Consider the following 23181-nt stretch of genomic DNA (forward strand, 5'->3'; position numbering starts at 1 on the left):
TTATACGCAGGTAGTCTGTTTGCCACTTAAAATCACATATCTTAGATAGAAAAATCCCCGTGTCCTTGATGTACAAAGGAAGCTGTTACACGTGTTCCTGTAGGTAATAGTCCACGTATTGGGATGTTTTCTCCAGTAGACTGTTTTGGGCTGAAATAATGGGATGACCTGGGGGCTTTGATGGGTTCTTGTGTATCTTAGGAATTAACTTGATAATAGGCGTAGTCGGATTGTCATTTTTCATGTACTGATACTCTTGTGTTGTTAGTAGACCTGCACTTTGCCAGAAATGTTATATAAAATTGTTTGTATATGGCTTTGACGGATAACAAATCGCTTTTTCTGTAGCAGTTGGTGTCAGATAGTTGTCCCAATGCTTCTTCCACATACTCATTTTTGCCCCAAATTACCAGGTTTCTCCTTTGTCCGCATTACGTATGACAATTTGGGTGTTATTGCGTAATTTAGTCATCAATTCATGGTACTGCATTTCTTGTACATTTCTTTTGTCTTTTTTGGTTGCCTGTACTTTGTAGTTTAGTTGTTTTAGTCCCACTACTACCTGCTCTTGAAAAATATCTATTGCATCCTTTGTAGTTATGGGCATGAATGTAGACTGGGGTTTGAAGGGTGTGTTGAGTCTGCCCTGTTCCAAGCTCTCTCCGTGGTATACGCCTAAACTACGGAAACTTAAACAAACCTGTAAAAGGCTAGAAAGGAAATGGAGGAAGGACTACGCAGACTCTAGCAAACATAAATACAGGGAGGCCATTCGAACTTGCAAAGCAGAAATCAAATCTACACGAGTAGCCTTCTATGAAGAAAAAATCCGCCTTGCGTCTAACTCTCCACGTGAGGTTTTCCGTATTGCGAAAACATTAATCAAGCTTACACCCCAACAAACTACTGCGGAGGGCGCTTTTGATCGATGTAATAATCTAGCGGAATTTTTTCACAAAAAGATTCACAACATATATTTCACTTTTCCCCACACATCAGCTCACTTGGAGCAACCCCCTATGACCAGCTCCATATCCTGTACCAGTGTGCTATTAGAACAGATCCCTCTGTTGGAACTCAAATCTGTAGAATCAATTCAGGGTCACGTAAAATCAGGCAAACCCAGGGATCCTGACCCCCCTAATGTCTTGACATCAGCCGCAGGAACAATCCTGCCAGTGATATGTGAACTGATCAACTCTTCAATCTCCTCTGGAATGGTTCCCCCTCCTTGGAAATGTGCCATTGTCAAGGTGCTGCTTAAAAAGCCAAACTTGGACCCAGATCATCTGGGAAACTACAGGACAATCTCCCTTCTCCCCATCTGTAGTAAAATACTAGAGAGGCACGTTAATTCACTACTATCCGAGTTCTTAGAATCAAATAACCTCCTTCACCCCTCACAGACTGGTTTCCGGCCCCAACATGGAACGGAAACAGCCCTGTTGACGCTGGTTGAAGAATCTAGGCAAATTCTGGACCAAGGTGGTGCAGCAGCCATCATTCTATTGGACCTCAGTGCCGCATTCGACACTGTCAATCATGATATGTTAATTCTCAGACTCAGGAATCTTGGAGTGACTGGAGGCGTTATCACCTTGCTGCAGTCATTTCTAGAGGACAGGTTCTCAGGTTCTTTCAGGTCTTTGAGGGTAATGTCAGCCCTAAACCTATGCCACTTAACTGCGGTGTGCCTCAGGGGTCCTCCCTTAGCCCGACACTTTTTAATGTATATATGAGCCCGCTGGCAGAGATTGTCTGACCATTTGGCATAAAAATAGTTACCTATTCTGATGACACACAACTGGTGGTATCCTTAAACCAACCAGGAATCCTGACCTCTAGCCTGAGCCCCTGTCTGGAGAAGGTAACAAAATGGCTGAAGCTTTCGTGTCAGAAGTTAAAAGGAGACAAGACAGAGCTCATGCTTCTAGGCAATCAGCCGACTTTCAATTCCAGGCTACCATGGCCTAAGTGTCTTGGCCCCCCACCAATGCCCATAAAACAAATTAAGAGTCTGGGCATATGGCTGGACCAATCCCTAACTTTTAACTATCGAGCAAGAAAGTGGTCAGCCACATGCTTTGGTATTTTGAGGATGCTGAGGAAAACCCTTCCCCTTCTCCCACTTTTTGCGAGGCAGATAATGGTCCAAGCTCTGATTCTATCATGTATAGACTACGGAAATGTGTTATACCTCGTAGCCCCTCAATCTGCCATCTCTAAACTACAGGTCATTCAGAACTGTGCAGCATGCCTCATTATCAAAATCACCTATTGTCAATCTGCCAAACCCACACTAATCACTCTGCACTGGTTACCCATCCGGGAGAGAGTCAATTTTAAGAACCTCTGTATCACCCAAAAGTCCTTCTGGGGGACAGGTCTGCCCATTAACAAAGCCATTGCGGTGCCACACTGCCCTAATAGAAGCCTCTGTTTGGCTAACCTCTCACTCACTGCTGTTCCAAAAATAAAGAGAGCAAGAAGTGGCGGCCGCTCCCTTTCTTATAACACTGCTAAGCTCTGGAACTCCCTCCCTTTCTAACTACGTAGGGAGACCAACCATCTTTCCTTCCGTAAACTTTTAAAAACCTGGCTGTTTCAAGCTCACAGCCAGTAAGAATGCCTCTTCAGTCTGCTGTCCGCAGATAGCGCTGGGATGCCCTAGGGTAGCTATGCACTCTATAAATGCTTATTCTATTCTATTCCATGGTCATGATATTAGCCACACTTTCCTGGCTATCCCAGTTAGATGGAATGTTTTCTGCAACTAATTCTTGTAAGTCTCTCAGAATTGGAATGCTGGATAGTGTGTGTGTGTGTTTCATAAGGCTTTATTCAGAGCTTAAAGCACAAGTCCATAAAAGCTGGATAGTGTTAAATTGAAAATGGGCGAATGTGAGGGTTCTGTTTGTTGACCAGATTGCGAGCTGTTTGTTGTCTTATTCTGTAGTAGATGGTATTTCTTTAAGTTCGGAACTCTGGGAGCACTGGGACGCTTTTCGTAATTTGCGCGGTGGAACTTATCAAGGCTCCAAGAAACATACAATAAGAAATGATGGACTACCATAAAGACTATACATATTAACGATATTGACAAAATACAGACAGTTTTAAGCGGTCCTAGTTGCTTGACACTATACTAACTGGAATTGATGCTCAATGGATACTGATGGTTAGACTTGGACCAACGGTTTTATATAATTGTGCCTTGAGGAAGCCCTGTTTAGGGCGAAACGCGTGTCGGCTGGCTGCTATATGTCCAGAAAGAGAAATAAAAGCACCTTCTGAATGATCTACAGCGACTAATCTGGAATCTTCTTCATTGAAATGATGAAATGGTTATATTTGAGTGTCTGGATACACATTGGATTATAGTGATATATATGGTGTGCCTCTGTGTCTTATTCTAAATAGTATGTTCTGGTGCTGGGTCAATTATCTTTAATTTTCTCTGTCTATCCAGATTGTTACACTCTAGGTGGATGAGTGTTTGACACTAAGATTGCACCCAAGACTTAATTTACCGTTGTAGAGCTATCTTGGAGACATAATGATGTGCAGATCGTCAATAGCAAATCCACCACAGTTTTCTTAAAAAGTCCTGGGACGTAATGTCTGTTTTTGGTCTAGACATCAAAAAATCTAGTTCCTCTTCGAGTGAGAATTTTGACGGGATTGCTGATGTTTTTACGTTTCGTGGATCTCCTTCTGTCTCACTCTCAATGGCAGAACTCAAGTCGGAATTGGAAGTCTATGTATATATATATATATTTTTTTTTTTACCAAAGGTTATATGTAGTTGGTTTTATGAAGAGAGTCATCATATGCTAGAGAGTTTGCTTACATGTGTTGTGTGTGATGTGCTGTGTGTGTGTGGCACTGTGTTCTTTCCACCATCAGTGCTACTGGCAAACTACCGAGACACCCGTTACAGTCTCAACTCACACTTGATAAGGCTAACAGGCTGCCATGAGCACAATGGCAGCAATGCCTTTATTTTATTGATACAACTGAGTTTTCAACCTCTAAACCATTGGGTTCATTAACAAGATATATGCAGGCAATATATTCATCGCCTCTGGCCATGACCAGCCAGTTGATGGCGATACCATACCTGTGTTTATATTACAGCACAGATTATAATTGTGCACACAAGGTTGGCACATAAGAGCACATAGCAGTATGTCTAGAGGGGCATACTACACTAAGCATGTCCATGAGTATGTCCGAGGATATGCATGCCGACTGTGACCACATCCCAGTCCTAGCCATTGCCATCATTATCATGTAAATTACATGTTTATCTATATGTATGTGTGTCTCTCCCCTTTTTTATCCCTTCTCTTATCATTACCAGGTTGGGTAAAGGAAATCGATACAGTCATTCCAATTAGTGCGTAGACGCATTGTCACCTGATTATAGGTACAGTGGGAATACTGGGTGCCTCTTCCCTGATTTCTAATCTCACTTTCTTTTATTTTTCACCTCACGGTCCTGACGAAGCACTCATGTTGACCTAACTTCACCTATCACACACTTACATGAATATTGAGAGCAGCAGGAAGACACTCGTCCCTCCGACACATTTGCTTATAGGAGGTGCTCCACATCCCGTGTTTTTATACCTTATCTTCCGGACCCCTGAATAAAAATCGGTTCTGGGTACCGCAAGGGTACTTTTTAACTCACTCACTCGCTTTTTTTAGGCCCACATGCACAACTGCGGCGTCTCCTTAAAAAATCTCCAATAAAGAGCCCTCTTGCGGAGCCCATGGAGGACAGCAGCAGCACCCTCACGAGGAGCATCGCCCGATAATGGAGCATGACACACTCAAGGGTGTGTGAGGGCACTATCTCCAAAATGAGAAATTCCCCCACCTTCAACCAAAACGCAGCCACTTTGAGAGACCACTTTGATACTTTTTTAACCATAATAGGTTGTCTTTCCTTCTCTCTTTAAGAACAGTTACCCCTTAGTGAGTACAACGTCACAAGGATCTCACTCATTGGAAGTGCACTGCACATTTCAGGACACATGCAATAGCTCAGTTCTTTGGAAAAATGTCCATTTCATTTTTTTTTAAGCAAAGACCAGTATGACTATCTTAGTAGATTGGAATGTGTACAATCCACCCAAGTAACCCCCATTTAACGGCCCCTTGATGCAAAGTGCTGCAAAGCAGGTCAAAACTCAGAAAAGGACACCTTTCCAGCTCAATATCTCTTTTATAAGGAAAGCAAATACCAATGCGTCACTCTGAATCACTTTCTGTCACTTTGTATCACTTAGTGACAGCAGAAAGCTAAAGTACACCTGGGGAATATTTTCATATCATGATGAAAGCACATTCTTATTTAAAGGGAATGTGTGCTGAACTGGCTCAGATAATCTGTGGAAAGTGGACCCGCTTGCATGTCACTATGTCAAGCCGGAAAATATCGACCTACAATAATATCAGCCTCACGTGATTCCGGGCAAATCACTTAATAAACCAGCGCACTATAAAGAACTGAAAAAATGTCACATATCTCTTCAACTTCATCGACTATTATTATATCACAAGGTAAGTACATAGGGCCCGATTCACAGAACTAACTTAAGACAAAATCCTAAACTTACTACCATTTTGGTATTCACAGAATGCACTTACTCATTTTGGTATTCACAGAAGGCACTTACTCATTTCGGTATTCACAGAAGTTAGGAGTCCTAACTTTAGGACTCCTATATGCCTTCTGTGAATACCGAAAGTCTTAAAGTTAGGATTTTTCTCAGTTTAGTAGTGGTATAGTTAGGACTCCTAACTTTAGGACTCCTAAATGCCTTCTGTGAATACCGAAAGTCTTAAAATTAGGATTTTTCTCAATTTAGTGGTAGTAAAGTTAGGACTCCTAACTTTAGGACTCCTAAATGCCTTCTGTGACTACCGAAAGCCTTAAAATTAGGATTTTTCTCAGTTTAGTAGTAGTAAAGTTAGGAGTCCTAACTTTAGGACTCCTAAACAGAGAAAAATCCTAATTTTAAGACTTTCGGTATTCACAGAAGGCATTTAGGAGTCCTAAAGTTAGGACTACTAACTTCTGTGAATACCGAAATGAGTAAGTGCCTTCTGTGAATACCAAAATGAGTAAGTGCCTTCTGTGAATACCAAAATGGTAGTAAGTTTAGGATTTTGTCTTAAGTCAGTTCTGTGAATCGGGCCCTGAGTTTCTATTCTGAACTCCACCTATACTTCCGTCCAAATATAACTGTAAATGACTTAAGAAAAGTCACTATATGACAGTCATATTGTATCCAATACAATCAAAGTGAAATAAAAAACGTTTTTGTAATGACAATCTTACACTAAAACACGGAATTTGATAGCTCTCACTTGCCAACCCACATCTGTCCTCATACAAAGACCACACATATATCCTCCCACTCTGCAAAGAGACACACACCCATACCAAAGAGAAGTATGACAATTTGTCTCACATGCATGTAAGATGGTGAAGAAGCAGAACATTTGACGGAGGTCTCTCAGTAGGGCACCGAAATAAGTCAATATGCAAGTCGCAAGCAACACAGCACATTTGATGAGAGCTGCCCCACCCACACAAGCAAAACAAAGATAAAGTTATCAAATTATTCTAAAAATACCCTATATTTACAACCACAAAAAACACCTAGCAGAGAAAAGCAAGCCCTAACAAGGTGTGAAAATTATTTAAATATATTTATACAATGGCTCTAAGGTTAATCACTAATCTTCCATCTTCGTGCCTTTGTGGGTGTCATTGAACATAGTATGAAGGTCCTAAAAGGTGGCAAGTCAGCCCCCAACAGGTTCATGTTGCAACTAAGATTGTGCCGTATTTACAGGTTGATTAGAATAGCCCTCTTCAAGGCTGGTATGTATTTGTTAACCCTTTGCATGTGCACGACGACACAGTGTTCATGTGCGCAGGACGGCTCCTGGCCATCCTGGTACATGGCACCGGAAATCCCACTAGTGCATGCACCAGAGGGATTTCTTTTTCTCCCCAAAAGCCTCTGGAGCTGGAGAAGAGCTTCCCCAGTTGCCAAGGCCCCCCTCCCCGGTTTCTGTGAAATGACGATTAGCGCGCACGTCGTACTGACATCATTTCATAGAAACCCGAAACTGAAATAAGCCTTTAGGCTCATTTCAATTTCACTTTCTATGTGCTCACGGGGCTATCTCAATCCCCTGAGCACGTAGAAAGACGGTCGAGGAGGGCGAAATCACTGTGCTGACACAAATGTTCTACCCCACAGCGTTCCCCTCAGTCTCTTGAGTAAAATGATACCTCACTTGTGTGGGTGGGGCAAGGGACTGGGAAGAGCCTAAAATTTAGGGATTAAGGATATAGCACCAAGAATTCTAAGCGCTAATTTTGTTTTAGAAATACGTTTTTAGCAATTCTGCATTGGACACCCACACAAGTGATTGGACACCCACACAAGTGAGATATCATTTTACTCAGGAGACTAATGAGAACTCTGTGGTGTAGGACATTTGTGCCAGCACGGTGATTCCACACACAAATATGTGGAAAATTAGTTTTTTCCGCTAAGTTTGAGGTTTGCAGGGGGCTTCTTGGGTAAGAAAACATTGGGGGATGCACGCAAGCCATACCTCGCTGGACTCCCCTGAGTGTCTAGTTTTGAGAAATTTGTGGGTTTGGTAGTTTCCCAAGGTGGAATCCTAAACCGAGGCCAACAACCCAGATGACCACCTTGCAAAACCAGGTTGTTTTGTGCTAGGTAATTTTTTTTTTAAACAGATTTTTATTGTCAATTGCACAATATACGCAGGGCTCTGTACCCCAGAGGCCACTGCAGCATCAGGTTATACATAGGTAGGACCGCAAATGACATTTTTTGGTTTTTTTAAAGAAACAGTACAAACACAATCTTTGACCTTGAATGTCGTTCCGGATATCTACCCCCCTCCCCCCAACTCCCCCCTGCCCCAAGTTGCGCAATTCTCACTGATGACCGCCCACCCACCAATAATCAATGACCAAAAGGGAAAAAGGAATAGATGGTCTACCCGATCTGGTGGAGGACCATCCAACTCTGAGCACACACCCACCCCAGGCAACCCCCCACCCCACCAGGTTGCAGACCCAACCACTCTATCCCTACCCTCATCCCACTAGGAGATCCTCCGTCGCAGTTGGAGGCTCCAGCCACAGGCCCCTATAGTCTGCCCACCGCTTCCATATTTTATAATGTTTACGCGGACAGCCCCGGGCCACAAAGATGGGCTGTTCCAGCCCCATGCAGAAGTCCAGGCCATTTTTCCAAGTGGCCACCGAGGGAGCCCGCGTATCTTTCCACGTCCTGGCAACATCGCGTTTCGCCAACGTAAGGCCCAGCTGCATAAGATGCCGTTTATAGATATTGCCCCTGATGCCATCCATTACATGCAGCAGTGCGAGCTGTGGCATGCGCGGGAGCAACCACACCAGGACCTCAGACAGACAAGAGAAGACTCACCTCCAGAAAAGGTCCAGAGACGAACATTGTTAGACCGTATGCAGGAATGTGCCCTCCGCCCCATCACACCTGAGGCATTCCGGGAAGGCAACCAGGCCCGCCCGATACAGTCGCACCCGAGTATAGTAAACCCAGTGAAGGTACTTGAATTAGATGAGGCAGAGGTGCATCGCTATGGCCGCTCCCCAAGGGGCAACCAGGGCCTCCCTCCAATCCTCCTCCTCCAGTGTACCCACGTCCTCCTCCCACACCCTCCATAGCTTGTCCAATGGAGACACACTGTGGGTGACCAGGGACTGATATATCCGCAAATTCTTTATGGTTACGAGATCACCCATGAAGACCTTCGCCTCCAACGGGCTAAACTCTGGAATGGAGGTGAGACGCTCCAGGCTGGGGGAAAGCGCATGACGGAGCAGGAGGTACCGGTAGAACTGTGTCCGAGGCATGCCAAATTCTTCCTGCAGATCCCGGAATGATTTAAGGGACCCATTCCGCATCACGTCGCCCAGGGTGGAAATGCAGATGGCATCCCATCTGCTGAAACCTTGTAGTGCCGCCATTATCCCCCGTCAGTATATTCCACCACCCCATTCTTCTTAGAGACTGCCGCCAGATCTGGAAGACTACCTTGGAAACCGGCGGCAGCGCACTCCGCAGCGTCGCCGAGTAGAGGATTGTGTGGAGAGTGTAACGCCCCATTAGGTGCCTCTCCAATGCTTAAGCTGGGTCCCCCCGGTCTCCATACCACCACTCGTTGAGGACTAACAGGTGTGAGGCCTGGTAGTATGAAAGCATATCTGAGCTCGCCAGACCTCCACAGTAGGTGGAGAGAAAGCACGTGCGCAACGCCACACGCCCCGCCCCCTGCCCCCAAAGAAACCGGTCCAGCACCACATTCACCAGTCGGAACCAGCGAGGCGCGATCGGGTAAGGGTGATTCTGTAATTGATAGAGCAAGCGGGGGAGCGCAACCATCTTAAAGATCGCTGATCTACCATATATAGTCAGCGGCATACGGGACCAAGTTGTGATATCTGCACGGACGCCCTCCCACACCGGTGCCAAGTTCCGCTCCCACGATGTCTCCGGCACCTCTGACTGGAAAACTCCCAGGTATTTAAGTCCTCCTTCCGCTACCTGTAGCGCAGATGCCCACGTGCCCACTCTCACCCGAGTACCCAAGACCCACAGTGTGGACTTGCGGGGGTTCATATACAGCCCGGATGTTTAGCCAAAAATTTGCATCATCTTCAGTATGCGCGGCCCCGACCTGTCCAATGCTGTTAAAAGGAAGAGGACATCATCAGCATATAATGCTATCCTGTCTGATAGGCCAGGGGCTACTCAAATCCCTTCAACTGTGCACCTATACGCACCCAAGCCGCAATGGCTCCATGGCGAGGGCGAACAGATAGGGCGACAGTGGGCATCCCTGTCTAGTACCCCGTCGAATGGAGAAGCCAGACGAGACCGCTCCCGCCACGCGGACCGAGGCTGTCAGTTCGGTATACAAGAGCATCACATACGACAGGAACTGAGGGCCGGGATTAATCCGGCGAAGGAGGGCGAGCAAATAAACCCAGCTTAGAGAATCAAATGCCCTGTCCATGTCCGCCAGTAGGAGCGCCGCCGGTTCCCCTGTCTGTCGGACCGCCGCCAGTGCTACGTGTGGACGCCTTATGTTGTGTCGTGTCGCCCTATGGGGCATGAACCCAGCCTGGTCCGTGTGAACCAAAGCCGAAATATGAGGCAGGACGCGATTAGCCAGGGCCTTGGCCAAAACCTTGGCCTCAACATTGAGGAGGGAAATAGAGCGGTATGAAGCATGTTGTTCCGGAGGCCGACCAGGCTTGTGGAACACCACCACCTCTGCATGTCGCCAGTCCTGTGGGAGCCGCCCGGTCTCCCTCGCCTCCTCCACCGCCGCCCGATAATAAGATGTTAGTTGTAAATTGTAGCGACGATGGAACTCGCTTGGGAACCCATTGGGTCCCGGTGCCTTCCCCGAATTAAGCTCACCTAGGGCCTTACTCAGTTCCTCCTCCGAGAGGGGGAGTTCCAGCTGTTGACGTGTCTCATTGGACACTGCTCTGGGCGGGAGATCCTCAATAAACTTGACCACCGTTGCCTCCGATAGGCACTCCCTAGGGGCGTATAAATCCGCGTAGTAGGCGGTGAAACTTTCCGCTATGGTCATAGGGTCAATGATCGGCGCTCCCTTCTCATCTAACAACCCCGGGAGGACCTGGGGAGAAAAATCACCCTGGCAGAGCTGATACAGCATCTTGCTCGAGTTGTTGCCCCATTGATAAATTCTGCTGCGCACGCCTCATCCATAAGGAGCGAGGCATAGGACTGTTGTGCCAGCAGTAGCTGTCGCACCTCCGGTCTGCCATCCGCCCCCTGGCTCTGAAGCTCAAGCCCTTCCACCTCCGCCTCGGCCCTAACCAACTCATCTCAACGCTTTCTACGGGCCGCCACGCACCATGCAATATCCACCCCTCGTAGAGGTGGCTTCAACGCCTCCCAAAGTATTACTGTACTGGGGTCCGACTCCGCATTAGCAACAAAGTAGTCCGCAATCGCCTCTCTCATACACCTCTCGTAGTCAGCGTTCTGCAAGTTCCACATTGCTAGTCGCCAGCGAATTGGTTGCTGCCCCCGACCTAACCGCAGCGCCACGAATACCGGTGAGTGGTCCGACAGCCCCCTAGAAAAGGATCACCGCAGACATTACTCGCGTTGCGATCACCGGTACGAACACAAAATCCAACCGAGAGAAAGACTTATGAACCGCTGAGAGGTAGGTATATTCCCTCCGATCTCCATGTACATGTCGCCAGGTGTCAACCCAATCGAGGCTCCTAACCAAAGAATGCAATTTCGTGGGATGAGTGCCACCCAGACCCCCTCCTGCCCTGTCCCTGTCCCTACCCATATCCATTACATCATTCCAATCTCCACCCACCACTGCAGCCACGTCCGGCATGGCCGCCCACAAGGAGAGCAACCGCTCCACCAGGGACCATTGTAAGGGGGGAGGGGCATAGACACAGCCGAGCAGAATAGAGTCCTCCCCAATCTTGCCCCAAAGAAACAGGTACTGACCCTGCGGGTCAAGCCACTGTTGCGCATGCACGTATGGGACCCTATGATGTATCAAGACCGCCACTCAACTAGAACCCTGCATGAACCCAGCTTGAAAGACCTGCTGGAAGCCATAACGCTGCAGGCACAGAGCCTTAGAGCCCATCAAATGAGTTTCCTGTAAAAGGAGAATGTCAGCTCCGACCATTTTCGCCTGACTCAGGACTGCACCTCGCTTAATTTTGTCCAGAACCCCACGCACATTCCAACTAACAATACAGAGGGTGCCCGGGGACATCCCAGCCTCTACGTTCCCACTAGCCATGGGGCGACCAGCCTGGATGTAGCACGGATATGAGGTACCAACCATGGGTGCGTATGACCAGATGGGCACAATGTAAAAGCGCAACTCGTCCCCCTAACCAACCCCCTTCCCCATAACAAACCCCCCTCCCCATACCTCATAAACACTGAAGTACCTGTCGTGGCAGGGTTGACTCCAGGCCCCCAACAGGGGGGCATGGTCCGCACCCGCCAATGGATCCCCAACTTACAGCCCATGTCACCCAGGCCCACCCCCACAAACCCTGAACAGGTGGGGATACAGCCCTCCTGGGGGCTCCCTCCAGACCCATGAAAGCAAACAGTCACATAGTCTAATTAAGGAAGCACCTCGGCACCGCCCTCCTCACAGGCATCAAGGATCCAATGTCAGGGGCTGGGAGGCAGGGTCCCCCAGGGCCAGGGCTCCACGGGAAACAGAGCGCCTCTGGGATCGCGATCGTCCATGCCCTCTCCGGCGCCGTCCACGAGCATTCCTTGACGGCCCCTCCCTTAAGGATGAGTCTGACTGCAGCCCAGGTGGCATACGCACCCGCACCCGGACAGTTTCGTCAGTCCACTTAAAGACCTCTTCCGGAGAATCAAAGAAGTGGGTGCGGGATTGAAAGACCACTCGCAAGCAGGCAGGGAATAGGAGAGCATACGGGAGATTAAGGTCTCTCAGTCTGGCCTTCGCCGCCATGAACGATTGGCGTTGCTGCTGCACGAGTCGTGTATAATCTGGGAACACCAGGATACATTGATTATTATAGAGCAAGGGTTCTTTGGCGCGGGCCTGCTTCAGCACAGTGTCTCGGTCCAGGTAATTCAATAGTCTCGCAATCACCGGTCTTGGACGAGCCCCCACTGGGGGTTTCTGTAGAAGTGCTCTGTGAGCCCGCTCCACGACGAAGCACCGGGACAGCGCATCAGGCGGAAGCCAACTCTCCAACCACTTCGTAAGGAAAAGCTCCATGTTGCCATTCTCACACCCCTCCGGGAAGCCAACAAAATGCAGGTTGTTCCTCCGGGCCCGCACCTTTGCATCCTCGACCCGGAGCGCCAAACTCCTCTGGATGCTCTCCAAACCCGCCACTTTCTGCTTGAGAACCCCGACATCATCTTCCACCCTTGATATACGGGCTTCTGCCTCTGTGATGCGAGACACCGCGTTCCGAAGATCTTGGCGCAGTAACATAACATCCGCACCCACTGCGCCAATTTTTGCATAAAGCATATCCCGGGATTGGGTGATTGCCGCCAACAGGGCAGCGTTGTCTGGTACAGTATCCTGAGAAGCCCCGGCGACCCCACCCGTCGCCCCCGGGCCAGTGAACTTGTCTATAGGCCCATGCTTCATGGATCCACCACCGCCCTTGTCTCTCGTCATGACAGCTTGCAGCGGACTCTCCGCACCTTCAGGCCAAGGTGGACTGGACACCTGCACCAGCGCCTCCCCTGTGCCGGCACACCATAGGAAGAGCCGTTGCCCGGCCTGCGCCCAAGGAAAGGAAGGAAGGAAGGGAGAGAGGCGAGAAAGCACCCCCGGCCCTGGGCCCGCAATCCACCGGCATGAGCCTCAGCCCACAAACCGAACTCACACCAATCCGCCCATCAAAGTCGTCGAGCACCCAGGCTGCGTGGCCCCACCAGCAACGACGTCCTCCAGACCCCAACCGCTCGCCCTTGGTCTCAAGGGGAGGAGCTCGGTGCTGCCGCCGATCACATGCCCCGCCACCACAGTCAAAGCAGGTGAACATACACCAACACAGGCCAACCAGCCGGCATTCACGCCCAGGGCTTACATAGCAGCGAAGGTCCCTCCGGATCCGCCGTCCTCGCCCTGGGGCCGCGCTGTTCCTCCTGGTCTTTCTTGCGCCACTGGCCCGTCACAGGGCGCCCCTGATGGAGCACACTCCCTGCCCAGCGAATCTCCGCAGCAGCCCAGGGATCCCCCAAGGCCGAGGTACCACGGGGCCCGATCTCAGACTTCACCCCGGGACCCCGAGGAGCAAAGAGCCACCAGGTAGCTCCCGTGAGGCCTCCCTAGCCCCACCCCCGTGGCCCAATGCAGCCGCCGATCCCCCAGCACCAGTATCAGTCTGAAAGCGGGGGGAAGGGGCAATCGCTCTTCCCGCTGCCACACTGCAGCCGCCAAAGGTCCGGGAGGGGGGCCCCCAGCACCCGGGGCCTCAGAGACCGGCCTCGCTCCCGGGTGCAATATTTAGGCACAGCAAAGACTCTCCGCTGGCCGGGGTGCCCCCCCTCCCCCTAGCTCCTCAACGGTGCTCCCTATGTCACCTATGTAGTCCCCGGGGCCGACCTGCCCTGTGAAAATCACCACTGCCACCGGGCTGTCTGCTCCGCAATCCGCCGCCTCAGGCTGACAGGGGCCGCCGCGCGACTCGCGTCGGCTCCCGGGTGCACCAGAATCGAGTCCCCGGCTCTGCCTCTGATCACCAGGCCGCGCCTCGCGCACGCGCCGGCTTCCATGCTCCGCTACACCGGTCGCTGCCGTCGTACACCAATCGCCCTCTTCTAATGATCGGGGCCGCCACGCTCCCTCCAGGACTCATTGAGGGTCCGAGGGAGCCATGATAATCGTCGGATGTACATTGGGCTGGACGGAGCTGGCTAGCACACGTCCGCCATGTCGGCTCGCTAAGCCACGCCCGTGATAGGTAATTTTGATGTCTCCGCAGTGCGTTTTGGGTCCTTGCCTGTCACGGATACTTGACCCAGCCATGCGACTGAGGTACCATTTTTATCGGGAGACTTTGGGAAACGCTGGATGGTAGGAAATTTGTGGATCCACAGAGAAACCAGAACTTTCCCGCACAGAAAGTTGAGAATTTTTTTATTTTTTCAGCTAAATTTGAGGTTTGCAGGGGATTCTGGGTTAGAAAACGTTGGGGGGTCCATGCAAGCCATACCTCGCTGGACTTCCCCGGGTGTCTAGTTTTCAGAAATGCGTAAGTTTCCAAAGATGGCCACTGAGCCAGAGGCCAAAATCCCAGGTGACCCCCCTTGGAAAACCAGGTTGTTTTGTGATAGGTCATTTTAAAGCCTCCTCAATACGTTTTGGGCCCTTGCCTGCTGCGGGTACTTGATCCACCCACAAGAGTGAGGTACTATTTTTATCGGGAGACCTGAGGAAATGCTGGGTGGTAGGAAATGTGTTGATTCCAGAACATTCCACCACAGAAATGTTTGAGGTTTGCAAGGGATTCTGGGTAACAGAACCTGGTGAGAGCCAAACAAGTCACCCTATCCTAGATTCCCCTGGGAGTCTAGTTTTCAAAAATTTATAGGTTTGCTAGGTTTCAATAGGTGCCGGCAGAGATAGGGTTCAAAATCTACAGCGAGGCAATTTGCAAAATAAGGGTCAGTTTTCACTGTGATTATGTGGTGTGTCCACGTAGTGTTTTGGGCCATTTCCTGTCGCGGGCACTAGGCCTACCCACACAAGTGAGGTACCATTTTTCTCAGAAGACTTTGGGAAATGCGGGGTGGGTGGAATTTTGTGGATCCAAGCAGATTCCAGAACTTTCCAGCACAGAAATGTGAGAAAAATGTGTTTTGTTTACAAAGTTTGAGGTTTGGAAGGGATTCCGGGTAACAGAACCTGGTGAGAGCCAGACAAGTCACCCCATCCTGGATTCCCCTGGGTGTCTAGTTTTCAAAAATGTATCAGTTTTCTAGGTTTCTCTAGGTGCCGGCACAGCTAGGATTGAAAATCTACAGCTAGACACTTTGCAAAAAAAGGGTCTGTTTTCACTATGAAAATGTGGTGTGTCCACATTGCATTTTGAGACGATTCCTGTCACGGGCACTAGGCCTACCCACACAAGTGAGGTACTATTTTTCTCGGAAGACTTTGGGGAATGCATGGTGGGTGGACTTTTTGGGCTCCACTCAGATTCCAGAACTTTCCACAATAGAATTGTGAGGAAAAGGTTTTTTTATTTTTTTACATATTTGGAGGTTCGCAACTGATTCTGGGTAGCAGAACCTGGTGAGAGCCAGACAAGTCACCCCATCCTGGATTCCCCTGGGTGTCTAGTTTTCAGAAATGTATAGGTTTGCTAGGTTTCCATAGGTGCCAGCAGAGCTAGGGTTCAAAATCTACAGCTAGGCACTTTGCAAAAAAAGGGTCAGTTTTCAGGCTGAAAATGTGGTGTGCCCACATTGCATTTTGGGCCATTTCCTGTCTCGGGCACTAGGCCTACCCACACAAGTAAGGTACCATTTTTCTCAGAAGACTTTGGGAAATGCGGGGTGAGTCGATTTTTTTTTATCCACACAGATTCCAAAACCTTCCACCACAGAAATATGAGGAACATTTGGTTTTTTGACAAATTTTGAGGTTTGCAAGGGATCCTGGGTAAGAGAACCTGGTGAGAGCCAGACAAGTCACACCATCCTAGATTCCCCTGGGTGTCTAGCGTTCAGAAATGTATAGGTTTGCTTGGTTTTCCTAGGTGCCGGCAGAGCTAGGGTTCAAAATCTACAGCAAGGCACTTTTAAAAAAAAAGGGGCCGTTTTCACTGTGAAAATGTGGTGGGTCCACTTTGCATTTTGGGCCGTTTTATGTCACGGGCACTAGACGTTCCCACACATGTGAGGTACCATTTTTCTCGGAAGACTTTGAGGAATGCGGGGTGAGTGGAATTTGGTTTTCAGTGCAGATTCCAGAACTTTCCACCACAGAAATGTGAGGGAAATCTGTTTTTCTGGACAAATTTTGAGGTTTGCTAGGGATTCTGGGTAACAGAACCTGGTGAGGGCCAGACAAGTCGCCCAATCCTGGATTCCCCTATGTGTCTAGTCTTCAAAAACGTATAGGTTTGCTAGGTTTCCCTAAGTGCCAGCAGAGCTAGGGCACAAAATATACAGCTAGGCTCGTTGTACAAAAAGGGTCTGTTTTCACTGTAAAAATGTGGTGTGTCCACGTTGCAACTCGGGCTGTTTCCTGTCTCGTGCCCTAGGCCTATCCACACTATTGAGGTACCATTTTTCGTGAAAGACTGGGGAATGCTGGGTGGGTGGAATGTTGTATATCAACACAGATTCCAGAAATTTCCACCACAGAAATTTGAGGATTTAAAAAAAAAGAAATTAACAAATTTTGAGGTCTGCAAGGGATTCTGGGTAACAGACCTTGAGGAGAGCCAGACAAGTCACCTCATCCTGGATTCCCCTACATGTCTAGTCTTTAAACATGTATAGGTTTGCTAGATTTCCCTAGGTGCCAGCAGACCTAGGGCTCAATATATATAGCTAGGCACGTTGCAAAAAAAGGGTGAGTTTTCACTGTGAAAATGTGGTGTGTCCACATTGTGTTTTTGGCCATTTCCTGTTGCAGGCAGTAGACTTACCCACACAAGTGAGGTACCATTTTTCTCTGAAGACTTTGGGGAATGCAGGGTGGGTGGAATTTGTGGATCCATGCAGATCCCAACACTTTCCACCACAGAAATGTGAGGAAAATATTTTTGTTTTTACAAAGTTTGAGGTTTGCAAGGGATTCTGGGTAACAGAATCTAGTAAGAGCCAGACAAGTCCCCCCATCCTAGATTCCCCTCGGTGTCTAGTTTTCAAAAATATATAGGCTTGCTAGGTTTCTCTAGATGCCGGCAGAGTTAGTGATCCAGCGGCGTACCAACAACAGCAAATACTCCACTACCATATACTCACCTGGGCTCATAAACACACAACAATTGAATTAACCACTGGAGTCAAAGTTTTTTAAATTTCCCATAATGTTTAGGATTCTGTTATTTCAAGTAAGTTCTTTCCTCTGGTCGATGGTCCATTAGTTGAACTAGATGATGGTGAAAATATTATAAACTAACTTGTTCTTTACTCAATGTAAATAACTACAGACTCGGTAAAGTTTTAAATCTTTATCTAAATTTCAAACGCATGTGAACCATCTCAAATACACAGTGCAGTCACCATCATTCTTAGGAGAGAAAAATTTAATTAATTAATCATCAAAAACATACTTTGGACTCATGCAATGATCAATGCTCAGAAAGGAGAGGACAGAGAGAAAAGAACAACTGCAAATAACGCAAAATTATAGTTACCAAGAATGATGTGAAGACCAACCCCCTGGCCAAAGGGCTGGTAAGGGTCCCCTGGGATAGTTCAGGCGACAAAGACTCCAGGACAGGATAGTTGACCTCTCTAATACCGATGGTTGCGCCTCACCCCTCTCTGACACTCTCTTCCTCCTCGAGATTCTTCCGCGATCTTCTTATATAACCCAATTAAATTAGGATAGTAGTTCTGCATTCGGCTTCTTCATCAGCATCTCTCCCAGCATCAGCATCTTCCACTCACAGACAGCATCCCGAGCTCTGCATCTTCATCTCTTGTGCTCTCCGTGCTCTGCAAACTAACTAACTAAAGCTATCTTAATTATACCTTTCGCTCTTCATGTACCACCCACTAAAGTTGCAATATCGTACAAATACGAGATATAATTGGTCAGGCAAGGGGGCAGATCATCACACCATGCTTACATGTCATCTAATTCAGTTAAACCGTTGTTCGCAAACCCATCCCCTTAATTTGTATTCATAATTTTATTTCCATCCCGCAGTCACATTTCATTTGCAACATTTTTAAAAAGTCTAACATGTAAGTCCATTCCTTGAACTTTTCACCATCCGTTCTCTGGCTAGGACACTTTGCGACCTTGGCTTTTGTTCAAACTCAGAGTCATAATCTCGGGTTCACTTTCAGTAGACATGCACAGTCGTCACATGACTCAGCTTACTTCAGTTATACATGAGAGGCCCAAATGCGTACTAGTGATAAAGTCAGAAAGACAAAGGTTACTTTAAAGAATAAATGATTTCACTGTATACCACCCATCTCTACACTATTCCCCTTTATTTATTAATACTTTCCCCGCCTTACCATTTAGTAAAATAGCTTGTTTTGTTACAGCTAAGCAGATGCCATGCACATGAATCTTCAAGACTCCATTTTAGTGCCTTCTGCTCATGCGTAAGAATTTTCCTCCAAGCATTAGCTCGTCATACTGCATAGATGCAGTTGACGCAGGCGCATTAAAGATTTCCCCGTTTAAAGCAGTTTTAGTCCTTCGTTCGTGTAGTTAACTTGAGAAAACACATAAGCAAACTTCACTAACCCGCGTATTTGTGTGGTGCGCATTAGTTTTACACAAACAATTTTAGTAACTTGTTAGTGAGTTAATGAAGCGGATTGCTTACAAGCAAGTCTCTTTTCTACGAGTTCTTGCTCCATCACTAGCGTTCACAATCTACAGCAAGGCACTTTGCAAAAAAAGGGTCAGTTTTCACCGTAAAAATAAAGCGTGTCCACGTTGCATTTTGGGTTGTTTTCTGTGTAGGCCTACCCACACAAGTGAGGTACCATTTTTATTGGGAGACTTAGTAACACTGAATTATAGAGCAACCGTTAATACCTATTGACTTTCCATGCAATTCTGCCTTACAAATGAAAGACAATGTGTAAAAGACAAGTCACTTTGAAAAATTTCCTATAATTCTCATGCTAATATGGGTACTCACAATTTCCGAAATGTGCAAATAGCTACTGTTTCTAAACTCTATATTTTGTTCCAATTTAAGAAATACATAGGTGTCTTTCATTTGTCCGATTTTACACTGTAAATATTTTCCCAAATTAATTGCTATATAACCGGTATGTAATAAAAAACCATTGCATGATGCTGCTTAGGTATTGGCTCTGGGTTCATCAGGTGCTTGGTGAACCTACAAGTCCTATATATCTCCACAACTAGAATGGTCCAGCAGATGTAACGGTATATTGTTTTTAAACATCTGTCATAATTAGAAGAAGTTACAGGTAAACAAGGTTGGTACAAATCGCTATTTTTTCAACTCATTTTAAATTTTTCCTATTTTCAACTGTTAGTTTCTATAAAGAAACCTTGAAGGGTCTACACAAATGACCCCTTGCTGAATTCAGAAATGTGTCTTCTTTTCTCAAATGTATAGCTTTCCAGGATCCATTATTGCTTTCATACCCATTTCTACCATTAACTGGAAGAAGGTGTAAAGCACAAAAAATAGCAAAAATAGGCTATGTCCCAGTAAAATGCCAAAACTGTGTAAAACATGTTGGTTTTCTGACAAAAGTCTGTCAGTTCCTGAAAGCTGGGAAAATGGTGATTACAGCCCTGCAAACCCTTTGATGAAACCCTTTGCAGGGAAAAAAACAGACACTTTCATTTGCAGCACTTTTTTCCAATTTTACCCCCAAAAGCTTTCTGATGTATTTTGGCTAATCTGTGGGTCCCCTTTAGGGGAATCCACAGATCCTGGCGACCTTTAGAATCCCCATGATGTTGTTAAAAAAGGACGCAAATTTGGCATGGATACCTTGTGTGGTCAAAAAGTTACAGGGGCCTAAGCGCGAACTACCCCAAATAGCCAAAAAAAGGCTTAGCAATGGGGGGGGGTGGGGGGAGGGCCTAGCAGCGGGGTTAAAAACTAAAAGAAAACAGAAAATGCAATAATGGCAGAAAATATACTGCCACATCTAAATATCTCACATGAGTTAGCAAAAAATTCAGGTTCTTTCAACTGCCTTGACACTTGAAACACCAGGCCTGTGCGGAGAGACCCATTCATAAGTTCGAGGAAATTGCGGATTTGGGTGGGGACTCCTACAGAGGCTGTTCTTGCATTTAGAGAAGGGAGATATTAGAATCCAAATGACATACACTTAGGGATGAAATGGGATGAAAATGTGATATGTAGTGTTAGACTTAAGTGTGTTTATCGGAACAATAGGAAAAAAGACTTACTTAATCTCTTTAAGGGATATCATCACCTCCAGTACTTTCTCTGGTGATTGGGATTTTTAAACTGTAAATAATATGCTGGCTGATTTAGAAAAGTCTGCTGCATTTTCCAGTATCGAAATATATAATGATACATCTGATTTTGACACCATATATTGTTACCAACATTATGGTCATCACTTCTTGCACAAAGCAAATATCCCTCGTAATGTTTTCACTTACCATCAATGGGAACATTGGCCAACACCACCGAAAGGTAGTTCGCAAACGTTTGCACAGAAGTTTGCTTATTTTTCTGCGTTTAACACTTCAGACCTGACCTCTTATTATTATAAGGTTGCTTCTACATGTGCAAAGAAAAATATGCTCACCAACATGAAACAGATATACTCTGCTTACTTTATTTCTCAACTGTCTTTATAGGGTTTTGACTTTTGGATGGACACAATAGACACAACATCTGTCTGGGGGACTAAAGATTGGCTAGTTCAGGGTACCGAGGCCTTATTTAGAGCATGCCTCATACCACAGCAAATTATATTCCTGAATCACACTGTGCAACAAACTTTATTTCTTGGGTTAGCTAAGATAAAGGATTCGAACACAAAACAGATTCCCTCACTTACATACTTTGAGGGTTGGCAGAATTATACACAACATAGTGAGGATACACTGGATGACATTCTAGAGGATAGTTCATACAATTCTTCATATCCAATTGGAAGGGATGGTTGGCATGGCCTATCGGCACGAATAGTCAGTCAGGATTCACAGGTACCGTAGACGGGTTTAATATCCAAAGGCCTGATAAACGCTACATACAAAAAGAACAGTCGCGGTGGTGACATCTTACAGTGTGGAGAAGTTATGCCTAGTTGGCTAAAAACCTCTAAACTGTCCCAGGTGAAACAACACTTGTCCTTACTCTTAGAAGATTTGGATCATAGTGACTTTTTTTTAGGTCCCCAGAAACCACATCAGAAACGCTTCTTAAATGAAATTCTATTTACAATGAAGTATGGAAAATCTCACGACAGGAGGCTGCTGAGAGATTGCGTGAGATTGACAGGGTTGACCTAGAAAAGGCTTTGGCTGTGGCCAACAATGGCATGCCCACACTGACATACTGGATTTCTTCACTGGGCAACATTGTGTCTCCTGCAATAGATATAATAGAACAGGATTTGTCTATTCTTCAACATGGGCAATCGCAGATTCATTCTAATATTAAGCTGGACGCTACACTCATTGCGCTCTGGTCACGTACCCTGGCAGTATATCAACAGTACGTCTCTGTTTTCTGCATATAATCTAAGAGAAAGACAGACAACAATGGTATGAAGAGATGCAAAATATACAATGCTGCACATTGAAAAATTGGACCAATTACCTTTTACTATGGCTGAGTCATCCTCAACAGAATGGTTCATCCATGGCCATATTACACTGCCAGTCACAACAGTTCAGTTTCAATACTGCCTACAGTATCACCAAGTAGGCAGGTATGAAGCGTTGGGTGGGATATATATACATGAATCTTGGAAATTACCGTATGGATTCAGACGCAGGAATGGAGACACTGAAGTCTTTCTCAGTGGTTCAGATTGAGAATTTGTTAAGTGGGTCTCTAATATGTCAGAATATTTTGCTTCACGGAGCTTGTAATGCTTCGGTTGCAAACCTATCATGTCACTTGACAGGATCCCCAGCTGCCGTGATTCATCTGGTGTTCAAACTGCTCTCAAATGGGAGTTATTTGATGTTGAATGATCAAGGTTGTTGTTGGATGCTGCCAGGCATCGCATATCTGGGATCATTAAGTTCCATGGTTACTTGTTGAATGCAAGTATTGTTTCCACCAACCCATGCAGTCAGGAAGGTGCCGCTATGGCCTTCATCGAATGTTTCCCTTATACAATTGGATTCTCTGAGCAGACTAAAAGCCATGTTTTTACAGAAGGATGTGGCCTCAACCTCAGCCCGAGAGACTTTTGATCTCCAAGTTGCAAAGTCTTCAGCCGAGATACAGGCACTAGTCGGCACTAACTTCCACCCCATTTAGGGGAAATGGTACATCGTATCTTTAACATGTCTGATATGAGTTGGATATTACACCTATTTAAGAGCATAGGTCCGGATTATTGAGTACCTTTCAGACAATCTTCGGAGTTAATCTATCAATTACACACTCCATATTGGGAAGAATTTTTGGAGGGCTTCTGCTGGTCCTACTACTTGTAGTGGGTATCCTGGTTTTAATATTCCTGCTACGCAATGGATGTCCCAGCCTCCAAAGAAATCAAAAAAGCACTCTTGGTGCGACGTTGACGTGAAAACATTGGTACTCCATCTGGGCATACCTCAGCTTCGGGAGCTAAGCGAGCATTGGTTCCTTTCATTCAGATCAGTCTGGGTTGACTGCGTCTTGCC

This window comes from Triturus cristatus, chromosome 2_1 (assembly GCF_964204655.1).
Source record: "Triturus cristatus chromosome 2_1, aTriCri1.1, whole genome shotgun sequence".
Taxonomy (NCBI): domain Eukaryota; kingdom Metazoa; phylum Chordata; class Amphibia; order Caudata; family Salamandridae; genus Triturus; species Triturus cristatus.